Source organism: Pinus tabuliformis, chromosome 9 (genome assembly GCF_031772625.1).
Source record: "Pinus tabuliformis cultivar Carrire ecotype Pingquan chromosome 9, CPIR1, whole genome shotgun sequence".
Classification (NCBI taxonomy): domain Eukaryota; kingdom Viridiplantae; phylum Streptophyta; class Pinopsida; order Pinales; family Pinaceae; genus Pinus; species Pinus tabuliformis.
In genome coordinates this window covers 553733544-553753314 of record NC_142307.1, presented here as the reverse complement: position 1 = coordinate 553753314, position 19771 = coordinate 553733544, and the positions used below count along the sequence as shown (strand labels likewise).

The 19771-nt window shown below is 36.0% G+C and overlaps 1 pseudogene; it reads left to right on the top strand.

Annotated features, from left to right (window-relative positions):
• Positions 1-7734: 7734 nt before the first annotated feature.
• On the top strand, positions 7735-14300 carry LOC149149706 (coniferin beta-glucosidase-like; annotated as a pseudogene).
• The last annotated feature ends 5471 nt before the right edge of the window (positions 14301-19771 follow it).

Sequence of the window (19771 nt, the reverse complement as noted above, 5' to 3'; positions counted from 1 at the left end):
TGTCCAGTGAAAAGGGGATGAAACCCCAAAATACACACACACACATATATATACGCACATTACAAAAATGTTGAGCAAATACATAACCAACCTAAAGCATTGCAAACTTCGTTCTGCAAGGTATAACTATAGTTTATGCCAACTTAGAACCGTCTGTGAAAGGTAAGCAATCGTAACTGTAGGGTAAGGAAAACCTGGAAAAATGGTAGAATAATTATTAACAAGTGCAGAGTAGCCGAAAACCTAACCTCTGACAAAAAAAAAAAACAAGGGACTGAATTAACAGAGCTTCGATGAGGGTAGAAATGAAATAATGGAGGGTTCGGGGACAAAACAACTAATTGAGTGGAACCTTTAGGTTGTGCCTTGCTGACGCACCTCCCAAACGAGGGTCCTGAGTAAAATACCTGATATCAATGTCTTCTACCCAATGTCTGCAATGGGGTAGGAGTTACCTGAGCACACAAGCTGAATATGTCTCTCCCTCACCATGATTCAGGAAGACTTACCTGCACAGACAAGGTAATTAACCAAGTAAATGCATAAACTCAAACAAATCGCCATTAAACTCTCAAAATGTCAAACAGGGAGGTTGTGCACTTTGAATACCTGCAAAAGGAAGCTATTCTAGTTGTTGAAACCCTCTATCGCCATGAAGTTGCAGAGTGTCCTAACACTAAAGCACACGACAGAATGAGGCACAACTCTAGTACCAGGAAAGGAATTCGTTACACAACCTACTTATGTTTGCTCATGACCGTTAGATCTAGATTGATTGATCGCATGACTAATGGGAGCCCAAATAATGAAATATTTTTTTATTATTTTTAATAATGAAATATTTTTTAATTATTTTTAATAATGAAATATTTGTTAATGATATTATTTTAAATTTAAATTTAAATAAAATTTACATTTTCATAACATATATTTTTATACATAAAAGGTTGAAATAAAAATATTTTAATTAAAATAGAAATTAAAATATTTTTTTATTACTATTTTTTTTATTAATATTTATAGATATTTTATTTAAATTTCATATTAACATTAAAATAATTATACATGTTTAATTATTTTATTATTTATATAGAATTATGAAGGAATTATATATATTTTTTATATTAGGTTATAAAAGATATATTTCAATACAATAAATAGTTAAAAGAATTAATTAATCTACTTCTCTCTTATCAAATAATGTAAAGATAGTTAAAAGAATTAATTAATCATTCTCAATAAAATATCTACTTTCCACTTCCTTAGGGTACGTGACTTGGAAATTATCTATTCGAAACACTAGGTGAAAGAGAAGAGCTTTTTAGCTCTGCACAGATGGTTTATCGGTTTTAATCCGCTTCGTTGCACGCCCCAAAACAATTACATTTGGCCAAAATTGCATGGCCTGCCTCTTGAGCTGTGGACCAAAGAATCTATGGAAAAAATAGGAAATGCTATTCGGCGATTCATATACGTCAATCCTAGGTGTATTGGGGCAAAAGACAAGCGGGTGGCCTGGATTCTCATAGAAAAGGAATTCAGAGGGGGTTTTCCAGAGTCTATTGATTTAACTTGGGAGCTGTCCAAAATTCAACAACGATTAGATTACTAGGGCGTCCCATTTAGGTGTTCAAATTGTCACAAAATTGGACACCTTTTTCGTAATTGTCCTCGTCGCCCTGGCGGTAAACAGAAGAAAAGGTTCCATGCTGTAAATATTCCTGTTTCGACATATGAAAGAGAAAATTCGGCATATGAATGGCCTAACACCATGGAGGTCCATCGGGCTCCAGTCATAACCAATGACGTCCTATCCTCACCGAAAGGTCGTTCCCTAGATTGATGTGCCAGTCTTTCACAATCTCGATCTGTATCTGTGGACCCTACAAATCATAATTCTAACTATTCTACTGATCGACCCATTCTTCCACTGTTTCTAAGACTCCCTCGTTGTCCTTTTTTAACCTGTCGGCCAGAGTAACAGGCTTCTCCAATATTTCTCCGCCTTGTGAATTGGAACTAGACCCTCAGATTCCCCTCCCTCCTGCATCTTCTAAGCCTCCATGTATTGATCCTGCGTCCGCCCATATTCAATACATATCTTCATCGCCCCAATCCTCTTCCTCTCATATTCCACCCATCCAAAGATTCCCGTCTTCCCCCTCACTTGGTCCCTCTTTTGATATAAATAATAAATCTCCATATATAGCTCACTCCCCTAAACCTCCATCCCTTGGACATGTACCTGATCGCAAAGGTAAGGCTCCATATATCCCTATTTCCCCTCCACTATCCCCTTGAACCTCTCCCCGTAATTCTTCTGATCAGGATACTGACCTCCTTAAAAAAGCGTCTTTAAAAATTCAACCATTAACTGTCCATCGACCCAATCGTTCCCCCTCGCCCAATATTAGCCCTAATTCGGCTAGAAACATAATTGTCCGCCACAAAGAGAAGCGTGGTAGTAGACACTTCCGGGGTAGGAAGGGAAGACAGGACTCGTCAACCCGGGATCTTTCCTTAATTGACATTCCTGTTACAGAAATTGCAGCTGAAGATATTCCTAATAAAAGTCCTCTTAGAGCATGTCGACCTAATGATGTTCCCAAATGATTGACATTCTATCAATGAACATTTGGGGCCTTGGAGCTGACCCCAAATTTCTGGCCCTAAAAAATATTTTTGTCTCTTCAAAACCTAAAATGCTTCTTATACAAGAAACCATGCACGATAGCTCACAAACCATTTCTTACTTCAGGCAGATGCTACCAACATGGCATATGGTCGCTTCAAATGCTGTGGGCATGTCTGGAGGACTAGCTGTATTATGGGACCCTAAATGGATTACGGCTGCTGCTTTTCAATGTTTCGCTTGCATTCTTGTGCTGGCCCATTTCCGTGGATCTTCAGACCCCATTCACATATTGAATATTTATGCTCCATATAAAAACCGGTTCCCTTTCTGGAATTATCTTCTTTCTTCTGAACTACTTGAAATTGACTCTTTTATAATTGGTGGAGATTTTAATTACACCTTTTGTAATGACAAAATATGGGGCAATGGCAGGAAATATGATCCGTTGGGGAGATTCATTTGGGAATCTATTATACAAAATAATTTTATTGATATCCTGCTGATCAGGGACCAAATTGGGACAATGGGCAATCCAACAACTCCTATCTGGCGAAAAGATTAGACAAATTTATCTTCCTTGAAAGACTAATAAAAAGATATGGGCCTCCTACAATGAACATCATACCATCTTTCATATCTGATCACCTCCCCATTTCTTTTCAATGGAAATATGTTGGACGCCGATTTGGATATCCTTTCAAGTTCAATTGTACATGGCTTGCTGATGGTCAATTCAACAAATTTATAAATGATACATGGAAGCTATCTCCCATGCAGGAAAATGACTCTTCCCGGCAATTCCTTGACTTCCTGCAATTTCTTCAAAAGGAGGTTAAAAAATGGCAAAAAGAGAAATCGGCCTCCAATAAAGGAGCTAAAGGACATATGTAGGAAACTGGAGTACTTATCTACACTTTTTAAAAATCCCTCCATGACATCCACCATCATAAAACATATATGGGATTTAGAAAAAAGAAAACAAAAGATATTATAAGAAGAAGAGGCCTCTTGGAGGCTCAAAAGTCGAGCATTATGGCTCAGAGAAGGAGATAAAAACACCAAGTTTTTTCACAGGTTTGCAAATAAGAGAAGGGAGACAAACTCTATTTGGGAGATCAAGGATGAGGAAGGAAATTCTCACTCCTCAAAGGAGGCTATTTCTAGAGAAGCTGTGAAATTTTACAAAAGGGCTTACAGTGAGGATTCTGTTTGCGATATTGAGGATATTCTATGGGGAATAGACCCGTACCCCACTATGTTTGATGAAAGTCTAAACAGAGCTCTATTTGCTGAAGTTTCAGAAGAAGAATTATTGGCAACAATGAAATCATTCCAGAAGGACAAGTGCCTCGGGCTGGATGGGTGGACCATCGATTTCTTCATCCACTTCTTTGAAATATTTAAGACAGATATCCTAAAGATGGTCAGGGAAACGAGAACACAGGGTTTCATAAGCCAAAGAATCTCCTCAACATATATCGCTCTAATTCCAAAGAAAAAGCTCTCCTCCACATTTTCAGATTATCGGCCAATCTCATTGTGTAACGTATTATACAAGGTCATATCAAAGATTATAGCTATTTGAATTAGAAACACTCTATCTCTACATCTGTCTCCAGAGCAACACGGGTTTCTTAAAGACAGAAATATCTTAGAAGCGGTGGCTCTCACCCAAGAATGCTTACACTCAATGCATAGCAGGAAAATAGAAGTTGCTCTTTTAAAAATCGACCTTAAAAAGGCATACGACTGTGTGAGCTGGGGATTTATGTGATGCCTACTAGCTAGGATTGGCCTAGATGTCAGGTGCATTAGATGGATCATGGTTTGTGTGGTGGAAGTAAATTATGCAGTCCTAATTAACGGTGTCCCAACTCCTTTCTTCAAAGCGACCAGGGGCTTACGTCAAGGTTGCTCCCTATCTCCACTCCTTTTCATTCTAGTTATGGAATCTCTGAGCCTACACATAAAGAAAGCGATCCAACAAGAGAGATACAAGCCTCCCCCCATTTGCAGGGATATATTCATGTCGCATAATCTTTTTGTTGATGATATCCTTCTGTCAGCCATACTGTACAAATCAACATGGATATGTATCTATGAAATCTTGGAGAGATTTCAAAAAGCCACCGGCATGTATATAGATGATTTAAAATCTTCATTCCATGTCGCTGACGTAAATGGAGATATAATCACATTTCTAATAGATCTTTTCAACATTAAAGCATTTCCTATCCTGAAGGGCTTCAAATATCTGGGATTCAATTTGAAACCTATGGGTTACAGATTGGCCGACTAGTCGTGGATTCCGGATCAGTTCTATAAGAAAATATCTACATGGGAATACAGGGGCTTATCAATTGGAGGTCGCACCATTCTCACACAATCCCTGCTGGTACAAATCATGGTTTCTTGGGCACACCTTTTCTATATCCCTTCATCTACTATTAACAGTTTAAACAGAATGATATCTAATTTCATATGGGGAGGACAGAAGGAGAAGATAAAATATCACCTCAGCAAGCTTTCGAAGTTGACACGGCCAAAAAATATGGGAGGTTGGGGCATATTGGATTTACACTCCTTTAGAAGAGCCCTTCTATGTAAATCAATGTGGAAAGCGATTATGGGTGAATCCAACTGGAGCAAAACCATTAGAGCTAAGTACATGGATGAGCAAGACATGACATATTGGTATAGATAGCGCTCCACTAGATCCACCAATGACTCATATATATGGAGAGGTTTTAAAAGATTGGAGTTGTTCTTTAGAAAAAATTTGATTTGGAAATTCCAATCCGGATCCATTATTATCATTGGATTTGATGAATTCGCAAGTGCGGGAGAAAAGATCCATATCTCCTCTCAACTTTTGAGAAATTTAGACAGCAGGGGATATTTCTTTTGGGCTAGTACAATAAAAAAATGGGATGGTGCTATTCCAATCTGGAAAACTGCTACAGAAATGCAATTACCCGGTGCTCTGGAATCCCAATGGAATGCTATCACTATTTCACTGCAATCGCGTGGATTATATCGCTCGTCAGACAGGAATTGCCTCGTTTGGAAAGGTCTCGGTGGTGCATTGATTGTATATGCAAAGCATATATATCTCCAAATTTTATTATCAGAATCTGATGCATGTGATCATATTTTTCCCCCAGCATTTTGGAAACCTGGATGCCCTTTAAAAATCATTATTTTTGCTTGGCTGGTTTTTCATGACAGGAATCTCACTTGGGAGAATCTCTAGAAGCGCAAATGGTGTGGGCCTGCCATATGCCCCCTTTGTAGGTCAAATTCTAAGAATAATTTGCATATTTTCCTACAGTGTCCTCAATCCCAGTTGATTTGGCAGAACTTAACTGCTCACTTTGGTTTCGCCATCGTCAATGCTCCTTCTATATATGAGGCTTTCAAAGCATGGAGAAACATGCACTGCAAGTGGAGGCCCATTTCTTTGTTAACAATCTGGGCCATATGGAAATGGCGAAATCGAATTATTTTAGATTCCAAAAGGGAACCATTTTATAAAGTTTTCGAATCTATCCTTTGTTTATATGAAGCGCTAGCTCGGCCACGACATCCCAAAGTCGGACAAGGAAGGAATCAACAGCCCAACGATGCCTATGGATATCCCTGTGCTTTTTTTGACGGTGCTACTCAGCATGACACATGTGCCTGTGGAGTTTATATAATCCCAGAAGAAGGACAAGCTTTTGACATACATTGGAATGGAGGACCTGGAACTAACAACAAAGCAGAAATTATGGCCATGGCTGGTCTCCTTTCTATCTCTGACTTCCTTGGCCTCAAAAACCTTCATATTTTTGGAGACTCGAAAGTCATCATCGACCATGTACTGTCTAAACATATCACAAAAAATATACATCTCTCTGGTTGGTTGAATAGGCTTGAGGCTTTGTGGTGCAACAGGAAAGACTACACAATCTCCCATATTTTCAGGGATAAAAACCGGAGAGCAGATGCTTTATCAAAACAGGGGCTATCATTGCCACAGGGTATATGGAGGATGCAGATTACAGTGGACAACACCTCCCACCAGATCCAAGTCTTTTCCATGCCGAGTACATATTTCTCTATTTTCTGAAGTCAAATCTGGTATGATTTTCTGTTTCCCCAACATTTGAATCATATTTTTGTCTTTTTTCCATATATAATCTTGGCTCAAGGGACTGATTTTCTGAATTCTATATGAACATATGTGCATTATGCAATATATTTCCTTAATACCTTTATGTAACAGATCTGATAGGGCTACATATATCCTTTCTCTCCATGTGGTTTGAACAACATTACATTTTTCATATCAGAGGGTTTCCATATCAACATTGTTGTACATATCTGCTGGATGAATATAATACAACCATATAGCTTGTTTTTCGTGCTAAAAAAGTTGCTAAGCTGCTGAGTAGCTTTATTGATATATCTATTTTGTAGCTTTACTTTAAAATAATGAACAAAAACATGTTCACATAAACAAAAACAACTACATGGATAATGGATAACCTCTACATGACATTACTATTATTTACAAAATGGCCATATTCAAATAGACATAACTAATTATTTCAAGTATAACTCATTATGATCCACCCTAGCTTTCAACAATGTCCATTCACATGTTTCTATTTTTCTACACACTGCTATTATTTACAAAATATCCATATTCAAAATACACATAACTAATACTTTCAACTGTAACTCATTATCATCCACCCTTTCTTTCAACAATGTCCATTCACATGTCGCTATTCTTCCACAAACTATTATTATTTACAAAATATCCATTTTCAGAATACACATAACTAACTATTGCAATTGTAACTCATTATCATCCACCCTTGCTTTCAACAATGTCCATTCACATGTCCCTATTCTTCCCCACTCTATGCCTTACGACGTTTCCTTTGCAACATAAGATGCAAATGCTAGTAATAGATAAGTTCAAAGATTAAGCACGGGATTATAATGGAGAAGCCCTGTCCGGATAAAAAAAATTGAAGACTATATTAATCGAGAAAGGAATGAATTATAGAATTTGGTAGCAAAGAAATATACAATCTTCTTACACGGTGATGTTGGCAGCAAGTGTTTACGATTTACATCCTCTGTTCAATACTGCGCTGTGCTGTGACTGTGGCATGTTTCAGGCCTCTGCTTTTTATCCATCTCCTTTTCGCTGCTTACTCGTCTGTCCCCGTAACACTGCAGAAGGTAGGGTTTGTAACTGCATTCTTTTTTATAATCCAAAATTGGGTAGTCTTTAAAACCTAGGTTGGAAATTTAGAGTAGAAAATAAGGGGAATTTTGATAAGATTATGATAAAATTTGGTAGAAATTTTTGAGTAATTTGGATCTTATGCTTTCGGAATGAAGCATTCCTAGAAGGGAGGTAATTGTTATGGCCCTCCAGTGAATTTAAGGAGTCCTGGAACTGGAACTACACTAGTAATGGCTGAGAATTAGTATATATTTGGTGTAAATATATGATATTATTATGATCATTGACATGCACAATTGTCTATGATCATTTGATATTGCAATCTTTTGGGTATCAGGAGTTATTCTCCTAGTATCTGAGGAGTCATAGTACAACGTATCATTATTCTTCTTAGGAATTGAGCTCCTCATTTATATTTGACGTGTTCAGAGTTTATTATGTTCTTTTGGGTGTTTTGGATCAAAGTAGTCTACTCTAATGAAAATTCTATTGATTCCATATTAACAAAGGATCAACAAAATTGGTAGTGCTAATTCTCCCATGGCAAACCCCTCAGCTCCAGGTTGGTTCCTCTATATGAATTGTTGACGTTCGTTTTTATCTCAATTCTACAGGTTACAACTCTGCAAGTTAAAATAATATAGAATCGTAGATCCATATTAGCTTTCGTGTATATATATATATATATATATATATATATATATATATATATATATAGATATATATATATATATATATATATATATATATATATATATATATATGGAAGAGGGTTTAAACAGGTTGAAGGAATGTACGGTGAGTGCAGGGTTCCAGCAATTGAATGATGAGGCGACACAGGTAACGCAGAGTATATTTATTTGAAAATTCTTTGTGTCTATCCCTCTGATTATTGGTTACAAATAATATTGGCTCAATAAATGGGGAATTGATTTGATTTTAAAAATTTCATGCAACGATGTGAAGTGAAATACATCCTCCATTCCTGTAAATTTATGTTCAGTGTTTTTCTTTTTTATCTGATAGCAGGCGGCTTACGAATATGGAGCGCCAGTGATCATTGAGAAAGAGGTTAACCATGCAGCATTTGCCTTTCTTTAAGCCGAGAATTTCAATTATTCCTCAGTCTGGAAAATTCGGTGGTAGATTTGTCAGTGGTGGGTGAAGAATCTGAGCATTTATCTTGATTAGATTCTCTACATCCATGGTTAGGTGGCAGCAAAGTTAGATCCCTCATTGCATAGCAATCGAGAGAAACAGGGCCTGCCAATATCACTGTTCGAAATGGTGCAAAAGTAAATTCAACCATTAGCTACATGGATTTTGTTATGGTCTCTTAGGAGCATTTGATTAATAATGGTATTTTGTTATGGTCTTTTAGGTGCATTTGATTAATAATGGTTTTTTCAAAATTTGAGGATGAATTTTGAATTATTTCTTCTATTCCAGAAGCATTGACAACAGTGCAAGGACGAGAGAGCAGCAGAAAATGCTTGGCAGACTGTGCCCTTGAATTTGGCAGGGATGCCTTTAGAGGTATTTATCTATTGATCAAACCATGTCAGTCCTAATGCTACAGAGATTATGTGAAGACTATTTGACCTCACTGTTATGAGAACATATGAAGCAATTTGAACAACTACAGCTACAACGTCAACAATAATGTTTCAGCCTTGCTTAAGTCAATGCAGCGCAATCAAACTTTCCAAAAGCAGAAGTTCCTAAGCGCATTGAATGACAGTCAACAGAATTTCAGACTTCCCTACATTCAGAACATGCATTGGACCACCTAAGCAACTGCTCATCACAGAGATTTTGAATTCTTTTCAACAGGACTAAGATTGGTATACGTCAAAATTTTCTGGATACTCACTCAAAATAGATTGTTCTTTCTACAACTGATCTGTATAATAGTTTCTATGGTATACATGAAAATTGTCATAATTTGTGCATGGAACGAACGGTAGCAGCTTACTATATTCTGTGTATAGCAATAGGTATATACAATCAGTGTATCAGGTGCAAAGAAACTGTCTATGGCTTCAGGCCTTTATTCATCAGACCATTGTAGCATTTCACTATGGTATATTATTGTTTATAGAGGAGTAGACAAGTTGTTCATACAAAAGCCTTCCTAAAGATGAGAAGGCTTATACTTCCAATTTCTGCATAAGAGCATAAACTTGTATGATAATATTCCTATATTCAATCAGAAGGTTTGCAGTTAAAATCTCCATAGTATTCATGGGATGCATAGCTATAACAATCATCAGATCAGAATGTTTGCAAGAGATCAGGAGACCCATATCTGCAATTAAGTTTCTATATCAAACCATACTAAAGCAACAATATCAAATAAGGAGGAGACATTACATAAGAAAGTCTCCAAGACTTGCTAATATTGCTTGTCATGGTATGAAAAATCTGGTTTACCTCTGTATCAGATCTGTAAAGATCTTAGAATGAGATCCAGACATATTAATGTGAAAATTTCTGTGTATATTAGATATAAAAGATTTGAGTTTTGGGTTATCAAAGCTATAGATTGAGAACTACATGGATTGCTTGATAGGATGGTTGGTTCGATTTGTATATGAGGATTGCTAGCTTCTTTGTGGTGGTAGTGTGAGATCAATTGGGAATTGCTACTCGTTTCATACTTCAAGAGGGAAATGAATTTCCCAATGATGGCGGTGATGAAGGAACCCAGCAAAAGCACAGAGAATAGCATAGCTGATTGAATAAAAAAATCAATTGTGTAAATACAAATAACACACCCTACAAAGTGATGTCTTCTTTTTCTGTAAGGTTATCATTTTATCAGTATTTATAGAACATAAACAGTTAGCAAAGCTACAAATGTGAAATGTTAATTGGTCTCTGTTAGTCAATTCCAGTTTGTGCCCATATGGAATACTGTCCAGCGTGTTTCTTTGCAAAATAACAATTGGTTTTCTGCAGTATGAAGGAGCTGCAGCAGAAGATGGCCGGAAGCCAAGCATCTTTGACACTTTCACTCACAGGGAAGGTATGTTTCATCACATATCTTCATTCATCCCTTCATTTGCATTCTACCCAATTCCTTACTTTACTTTGGGACTTTCAAGGCCAAGGCTGGAAGTGAGTTGTTGTTTGTTTTAACTGTATTGTCAGGGATTACTGTGGATTGAGGTAAGGGAGATGTAGCTGTTGATCAATACCATCGTTACAAGGTATTATTATCTGCAAATCTAAGAACAATAAATGTCACTAGGACAACCTATATGCAGTGGCTACTTGTAAGCCATCCTCAAGCTTTATGTGCATGTCCAACCCCATTATTGTTGTTTTCATACTAATGTATCAATAGTTAAACTCCTAGATGATTTGGGTATCAACTTGATGCAAAATTTCATGTGGGTTTTGAAGGAGGATATTGATCTAATGTCTGCAATGGGAGTAGATGCCTTTAGATTTTCAATCTCATGGCCCAGGCTTATTCCTGGTATATTTCTGTTTGAGCTCTGACCACATGTTTAATCCTGAGAATTTAGTAAACACTCAATGGAAAATGGTAGGAAATAACTATTTCACATATATTGATGCAGATGGCGAAGGACCCATCAACCCAAAAGGTGTTGAGTACTATAATAACCTCATAAATGAGCTTTTGTCCCATGGTAGTATTTATTGACAAACTTGTCTGTCTACTTTGTTTTTATTCCTGTGACTATCATCCTCAAAACTGTTAATCGTTTCACAATGCACGTCTCAGGCATTCAACCACATGTGACATTGTACCACTTTGATCTGCCCCAAGCTCTGTAAGATTCCTATGGAGGTTTCTTAAATCCACAGATTGTGTAAACATCTTATGTCATCTCCTGTTCTTTTTTTTCTTCCCATGTGGGTTGACACACAAGTCAAAGGATCAATTTATTGGTGCATTAATAATCTTATGGTTAGAGAAGCAGAGTTTTCTAATCTACTTCGATCTTATGCAGGGAGGATTTTAAAGGTTATGCAGATGTGTGTTTCAAAGAGTTTGGTGATCGAGTGAAATATTGGTCCACTTTCAATGAGCCCAATGTTTTTGGCACTGCAGGATATGATGACGGTGTTTTCCCACCTCAACGATGTTCCCAACCATTTGGAAAATGTACTGCTGGAAACTCAACTGTTGAGCCATATATTGTTGGTCACCATGTTTTGCTATCAGATATAGTTGCTGTGGAGCTGTACAGGAAAACCTATCGGGTTCTTTTCCTCTCTGATCTATGTTCATCTCCATTCATTCTATGAGATTTTATAAATTTCTCGATGAATGCAGGAAAAGCAAAAGGGCTGGATTGGATTAGTAATTTTAGTACATTGGATGATACCTCTCACCAATAAATCCACAGATGTGGCTGCTACTCAAAGAGCAAATGATTTTATGGTGGGATGGTGAGTGATTTCTTTAACAATGAATTTTCAAGTTAACTTATGTTTCCAGAACCTTGAGTACCATAGAGCAGTCTCACCAATTGTTATTTCTCCTCTTTTTCAGTTGGGGTTTTCGTAGTAATTTTAGTACATTGGATGATACCTCTTACCAATAAATCCACAGATGTGGCTGCTACTCAAAGAGCAAATGATTTTATGGTGGGCTGGTGAGTGATTTCTTTAACAATGAATTTTCAAGTTAACTTATGTTTCCAGAACCTTGAGTACCATAGAGCAGTCTCACCAATTGTTATTTCTCCTCTTTTTCAGTTGGGGTTTTCGTAGTGATTCAAATAATTAATAGCTATATTGTTGAAGTGGATGCAAATAGGTGTACTTTTGTTTGGTTGAGGGCAGACAACCACCCTGAATTAATTTCTTTTTCCAAAATCCAGGCTTTTAGACCCATTTGTTTCTGGAGACTATCCAGGGAGCATGAGGAATATAGTGGGTTCTCGATTACCTTCATTTACAAAGGAACAGGCTCAAAAGTTACAAGGGTCATTGGACTTCATTGGTGTCAATCACTATGTTACCAGGTATTGTTTTGATGTTCCAAGAAAAGGTGAACTTATGTCAAGAGACTATGCTCAAGATATGTCCATTGGAACTGCAGGTACGAGAGTCATTCTCACAAATAGATTTAACTCAATAAATCTCATCTTCTAACAGCCTTTCAACTTGGCCTCCTTAAATCTATGAAGAATAACGTTACTGTCTTCAAATCATAAAGGAAAATGGTTTTGATCCGTTGAAGTTTTATGTTATTTTAAATTCAAAAGTGATACATTGCAAGAACATTGGTATTAAGAACATTTTATGGTTGTTCTGTACTGCTTGATGAATGCAGTGGAACGAGATGGAATTCCCATCAGCTTTGATGTAAGAAGATTTTGAAGAATCACATGTCCTATTATAATCATATGTTTTCTTTTTCTTTTTAGCAGGAGCTTTTTATAAATATGAGTATGTAGATTTTTACAGTTCGATAGAAATTTTGGATTTAAACTATGCCTTAATTTAGAAACATAATTCTAAACTGAGAGACAAATAGAATCCAAAAATTTGACTAAACTTTTTATAAATTTTAAACAGTATGTTCTAAGTATGTTTATATCCTGACAAAAAAATATTTACCTCATGCTGAAATTTGTGGCAGAGATCATTTTTGGGTATGCCAGTTGTACCACAAAGCATGCAGGCAGTGCTTGAATATATTGAGGACCGTTCCCATAATACTCCTATTATTGTGCATGAAAATGGTGGGCACTCTTCTTATGTTATTCCTCTACCACAAGTTAGGTTTTCAGGTCCTCAATGAGAGCTCTCTGTACACTTAAGATTTATGCAGGTTCAAGAAAATATACGCAGATTGGTGCTACACTTTTTGATCATTGACCATCTAATTATCTGTTTTGGACTTACAATATCAGCTTTCATGTCTGGACAGGATTTTCAGAGCCTAATAATTCTTCTATTCCCCTTTCTGAGGCTTTGAATGACCAATTTAGGATGGATCTCCATCAAGAGGTCCTTCAGTATGTGCTTGCAGCAATAAGGTATACCATTTCTGAAACATAAAACGTTTATTCATTGTGGCAGGAATTTGTGAAATGATGAATATCTCTCAGAAATAAAACGTTTATTCATTGTGGCAGAAATGGGTCAGACATCTGTGGATACTTTATATGGTCTTTCCTAGATGACTTTGAAGTTTTGAGTGGTTACACTTGGCAATTTGGTCTTCATTATGTGGACTTAAATGACTTTGAAGTTTTGAGTAGTTACACTTGGCATTTTGGTCTTCATTATGTGGACTTCAATGATAATTTGAAGCGTTATCCCAAACTATCTGCTCATTGGTACAAGAGTTTTCTGCAGAGGTGGGAAAGCAGGGAATCAATACTTGAATCTCAAATTCTACTCAACACCTACACTCCTATGAACGTCTCATAGAACCAAGAATTGAAACTCAATTTTATGAAAACAATGTGGTATATTTTAGGCATGATTTTCTTATACAAATTTGATATTTATGTTTATATTCACTTCCAAAAATGCTTTTATAGCATTTAATATATGATGTTTATGGTAGGAAACAATGTATTAAAAAATCTCAATTGTTTTTTTTATTTTTGTTTTTTAAGTTAGGATAGATCATATAAGTGTTAATGGATGTTCTTTTTTTCATTATCTTTATCATCATCACCATATTGGAATTTTCTAAAATTTCACTAGCTATCTCCAAATTGTTCTTTGGACCCTTACAAATTGTTCAATATTATATTTTTTTATTCTAGAGGCATCCTAGTCTTAAAGTGATATTTGAAACAAACTTTATGAGTCGTATACTTCAAAATAGGAGCTTCGGTGCTTCATGTTTGTCACAAGCAAAATAACGGCAGCTTAAATTATGAAATATTGAATGAAAATCTTCTTTGTCTTAGAAAATATGACTCTAGTGCTCGCTAGCTTGTTTATTATTTTTCAATAGTCGTTGTTGGTGTGCCTAATGAGTATTCCTCATTATCTACACATATATGCCTTGTCTATTATTGTGGAGGTTGTTGAATCTTAGTTGGATATGAGAGATTCTCTCCAACAAGATTTTCTCCTAGAATAGAATGTGGAGTTAAGTTGTTGTTGGCTTGAAGTCTCAATGGAATAGTATATTTATCTTTAGTTGAAAACCTCCATGTCTAAATTCACATTGAACTAGATGGAATAAACAATTCAATGTGTTTATGTGTGTTATGATTGTATTTTTGTGAATTATTGTGTTTCTTATTCAATTCTTTTGAAGTAAATTTGTTACAATAGTTTAGTTATTTTGAGAGCTAATCCTTGAAATAATTGAAGAAACCACAAAAGAGAAACTCTGTACATACATGTTTCCTATCATGTTGGAAACTCTATACATAAAGTAACTGACATTTATGTGGAACAACTTGCTCTTTTTGTCCTTCCCAAATTCTTCAAGGATCTCTTAAAGTACATAATTGTTTTATAAGCTTCCTAAGAACCTTAATATGTTCCTGGGTTGGAAAACTAAAATGGTATTTTATTATTAAACAAGGTCATTCTATGTAGGGTTGAAATTTGATATCCTACCTCACAAGTTAAGAATTTTTTATGAGAAGTTCTAATTTAAATACTCATTTCATCTAATGTTCAAATTTTAATTCTTTAGTTGATCTCTTAATGTACACAATTGTTCCTTCTCAAATTCTTTAGTCATCCTTTTCAAATTCTTCAATAATCCTTTATTGTATACAACTCTTTTATCAAGCTTCCTAAAGCTTTAGTATATTCTTAGAATACAAAACTAAAATGATATCTTGTTCTTTAACAATTCATTTTATGCATGGTTGAGAGAAAAATGCATATTATGCTAATTGAGGAATGTTTCTCGCTTGTCGAACTTATAGTATTGAATTTAACACACTAACACTTTACAACAATGAACTAACAATATTCATGATGAAAATAGCAATATGGAAGATTCATCTGCATAATGAAGAAGGCAATATGGGAGATTCCAATCACTTTCCAAGGCATTTTTTAAAATGTGGATGTGACAAAAGGTTGTTGTGGAAGGTGTTGTTTGTATATGGGAAATTTCTTGATCATTGTGTATAATCCTAATGTTGATAGATATGTCTACTAAGTGGTTCCAGTTAATGGGGCATTGATTTGAGCATTCAATATATTCTTATTCTTTATCAAAGTATTCTTTTGTTGTATTTGTGTTCTTCAATTTATGCCTTACGGCATTTCCTTTGCAACATCTAGTGCAAATGCTAGTGAAATACAATTGACTTATGGTTACAATTATACGATTATATTAATTTAGATTTATTTTAATCTTTCCATGTATACGTTTCATATAGAATGTAAAATGCAAAGAAAAGTTCGCACTTTGAATAAATTGATTTTTTTTTAATAATAGATAAGTTCAAAGATTAGATAGATATAAATTAGTTTACAAAATTTGTAGATGATCAACATTATGTATATGTGTATGTTTATAATTGATTTGATAATTTGAATTTTAGTCATTTTTATTAGTTGAAATTATAAAGAGTATTATAAAAAATTATCAATGTCAATCTATATTTTTAGTTTTTACTATAGTGACACAATTTGTAGATGATTAAAGATTATGTATATGCCTAAAATTAATTTGACCATTTAAAATTTATTCCCTTGACTCAATTGGTTGAAAGTATAAAAAGTTTATTGAGAATAACCAATGTCAAATTATATTTTCCAATTTGATAAAAAAAATTGTATATGTATATGTCTAATATGAATCTTATTATTTGGAATTTACTCGCTTTCATTGATTGATTCAAAGTACAGAAAACATTATCAAGAATGATAAAATATTATTTTATAGTATATACTCATATAATTTGTAGATAATCAACTTATGTTTATATATATGTCTAATATTTGAAATTTACATAATTTCCTCAATTTATTGAACATACAAAGTTTAATTTAGATGTATTATTAAAAAAAATGATATAAAATGATGAAAATGTACATTGAAATCAATGCATTGATTTCATTGATTTCAATATAAATATCAACTTCTAATTTAATTTCTATTTATATTCAATGTCAATTTCTATTTCTATTCAATTTTTAATTCATGGATTTTAGTGTACATGCTAATTTCTAAATGCTTTAATTTTGAAATAATAAAAAATATACATTGAAATTAATGCATGTCCACTTAAATCAAATTTTCTTAGAGAAAAAGGGTTTTTTGATTTGCAAGTCTGTATCTATTTGATATGATGATATTATTCTTACAGATCTTAAAATGATATTTTCATATGTTAATAGATTAACATGTATTCATAGGTATTCATAGGATTTCATAGAATTATGACTTCAAATGGTTTTAGTCTTCCTTTTCACTCTCTCTATGTGTCCATTACAATGTTGTTTATTTGTGAAGCTAAGTGAATAGAGTTGGTGTATACAACAACATTTTTCTAAGTATGGTTCCACTTGTGAGAATGCAGACTCTATTGTGTGGTTTCTATACAAAGGTGTCACGCATTCCTCTTCAAAGTACTTTATCAATGTATGTACCTTGTAGATAATCAATTATATATATGTATGTGTCTAAGTTTAATCTAATAAGTTGAAATTTACTCAATTTCCTTAGTTTGTTAAGCAAATAGAGTTTACTATTTATAAGTTTTTGATCTAGAAATGATAAAAAATTAAAATTAAAATCACATTTTCTCATAGTTAGAAATATTCCTTGACTTAGGCTTCCATATCTAATGACATGATGATATCATTTTTACGAATATTAATTTTTTTTGTAAGCTTGGCAAGACTACATCTTCATCATGTCCAATATATCACCCAGATCGGATTGAGGAATTGAACCAATAACTTCACATGAAGGAGTGCCTGAACAAAGCACCCAATCACCTTATTGTTCATCTTACTTTTCACTCTCTCTATGTATTTATTGTAATGTTGTTATTTTTTTCATTCCAATAAAACTTGTGGTTGAATTCTACTCCTAAGACAATCACATTTTTCTAATTATGATTCTTTCTCTCCAAATTTATATTCCATCGTATGGTTTCATACAAAAATGTTATTTATTCTTCACTGTAATATTTTTTGGAGTCACATATCTTCAAAAGGCTGGAATCTGGAGCTGGAGAGAGGAAAACCCTAGGACGAGGTCTAAGGTTCGAAACTTGGAAGCGGCCATGCTGAATAGCAATCGCCAGAAGCCGACTGTTCTGGTGGCTGAGAAGCTCGGGGAGGCGGGACTGAAGGTGCTTCGAACCTTGGCCAATGCGGACTGCTCGCATGATCTCACGCACGAGGAGCTGTGCACCAAGATCTCACTCGGCGACGCGCTCATTGTGAAGAGCGGCACCAAGGTCACACGCCAGGTCTTTGAATCCTCCCGCGGCTGGCTCAAGGTCGTCGGAAGGGCTGGAGTCGGGATCGACAATGTAGATCTACATGCTGCAGCTGAGTACGGTTGTTTGGTCGTCAATGCTCCCACTGCTAACACCGTGGCTGCCAATGAGCATGCGATTGCTCTCTTGGCTACCATGGCACGCAATGTGCCCCAGGCGGATGCTTCCATGAAACAAGGTCTGACACCCCCGATGGAAAATCGCCCTGGCAGATCTGCTCTCGGAAGCACAAGAAGCCCTGGCACTGGGTCTAGGCACTTCATTGACTCTTTTCAGATTCAAATTTCTCAGCCTACAGGCAGAACCATCCAGCAATGGGTCAGTTCTTCAGATCTGGTGCTGGATCTCAAAATAGATCTAGAACAGCGGATCGGGATCCCTTCAAACCTTCAGAGACTTCTCTTTCAAGGTAAACAACTTGAAGACCTTCTTCCCCTCTCTTCTTACAACATTTCTAGGAACAGCTCTTTGGTGGTAACCCTTCATCTGAGAGGAGGTGCAGCGGGACAGTCATCCTCTATGTGTCCCTTCTCATACAAAGAGGCAGTACACTCTGAGAACCCCAAACCCCTGGAGGCCCTCAAACCTAAGCCCTTTTTGGTCGATAAGATAGAAGAAGTTCCCTCTATTGAACTCAACCATGAAGATCTTACAACCCAACTTCAAGAATTTGCAGAAAGAGCCATCATTTGCAGATTTAACGGACTGTGGCCGCGATCTCAGGATCTCTATGCATGGATCCATGCAAACTGGACTCATCATTGTAATATTTGTTTCTGTTCAAAAGGTTAATTCATTGTTCTATTTGATAATAGTAAGCATTATGAAAAGGCCTTAGAAGAAGGTCCTTGGTTCATGGGAAATGCGAGGCTCTTCTTGACTCCTTGGTTCCCAGATTTTGATCCAGCAACTGTAGTCATTACCAGGACACCTGTATGGATCAGGCTTCCAAACCTACCTGCCCACCTATGGCATACTCGTGTTTATAGAGCTATAGGCAACACCTTGGGCAGTTTCATTATGGGAGATTTCAGGCAGGAAACCAAAGGTCTCTACTCATATGCCAGAATATGTGTGGAGTTAGATTTGAGCAAAGGACTTCCAGACCAAATCAATCTCAAAATAAACGACTTTGTCTGGTCCCAGATGCTGGATTACGAAAACACTGCTTTCCGTTGCCACCATTGCCACCAATCAGGGCATTTGCAGAACGCCTGCCCATCTCGCTCAGCAAAAAAGAATAAGGATAACCTCTCCAAGCCCAAGCCCAAAAGATGGGCTCCTTGCTCTCCACCTCCAGTCGTGGACTCTGATTCCTCCAGCTCTGAAGATGAAGGTAGTGATGCGGAAACGGATCAAGCCCCTCACTCTGTGGCCCCTTCCACTGTTGGTCTGGCGCAGTCCTCCGATACAACCACCGCTCAGAAACGCGTCCATTTGACCTCCTCCTCTGATTCAGAA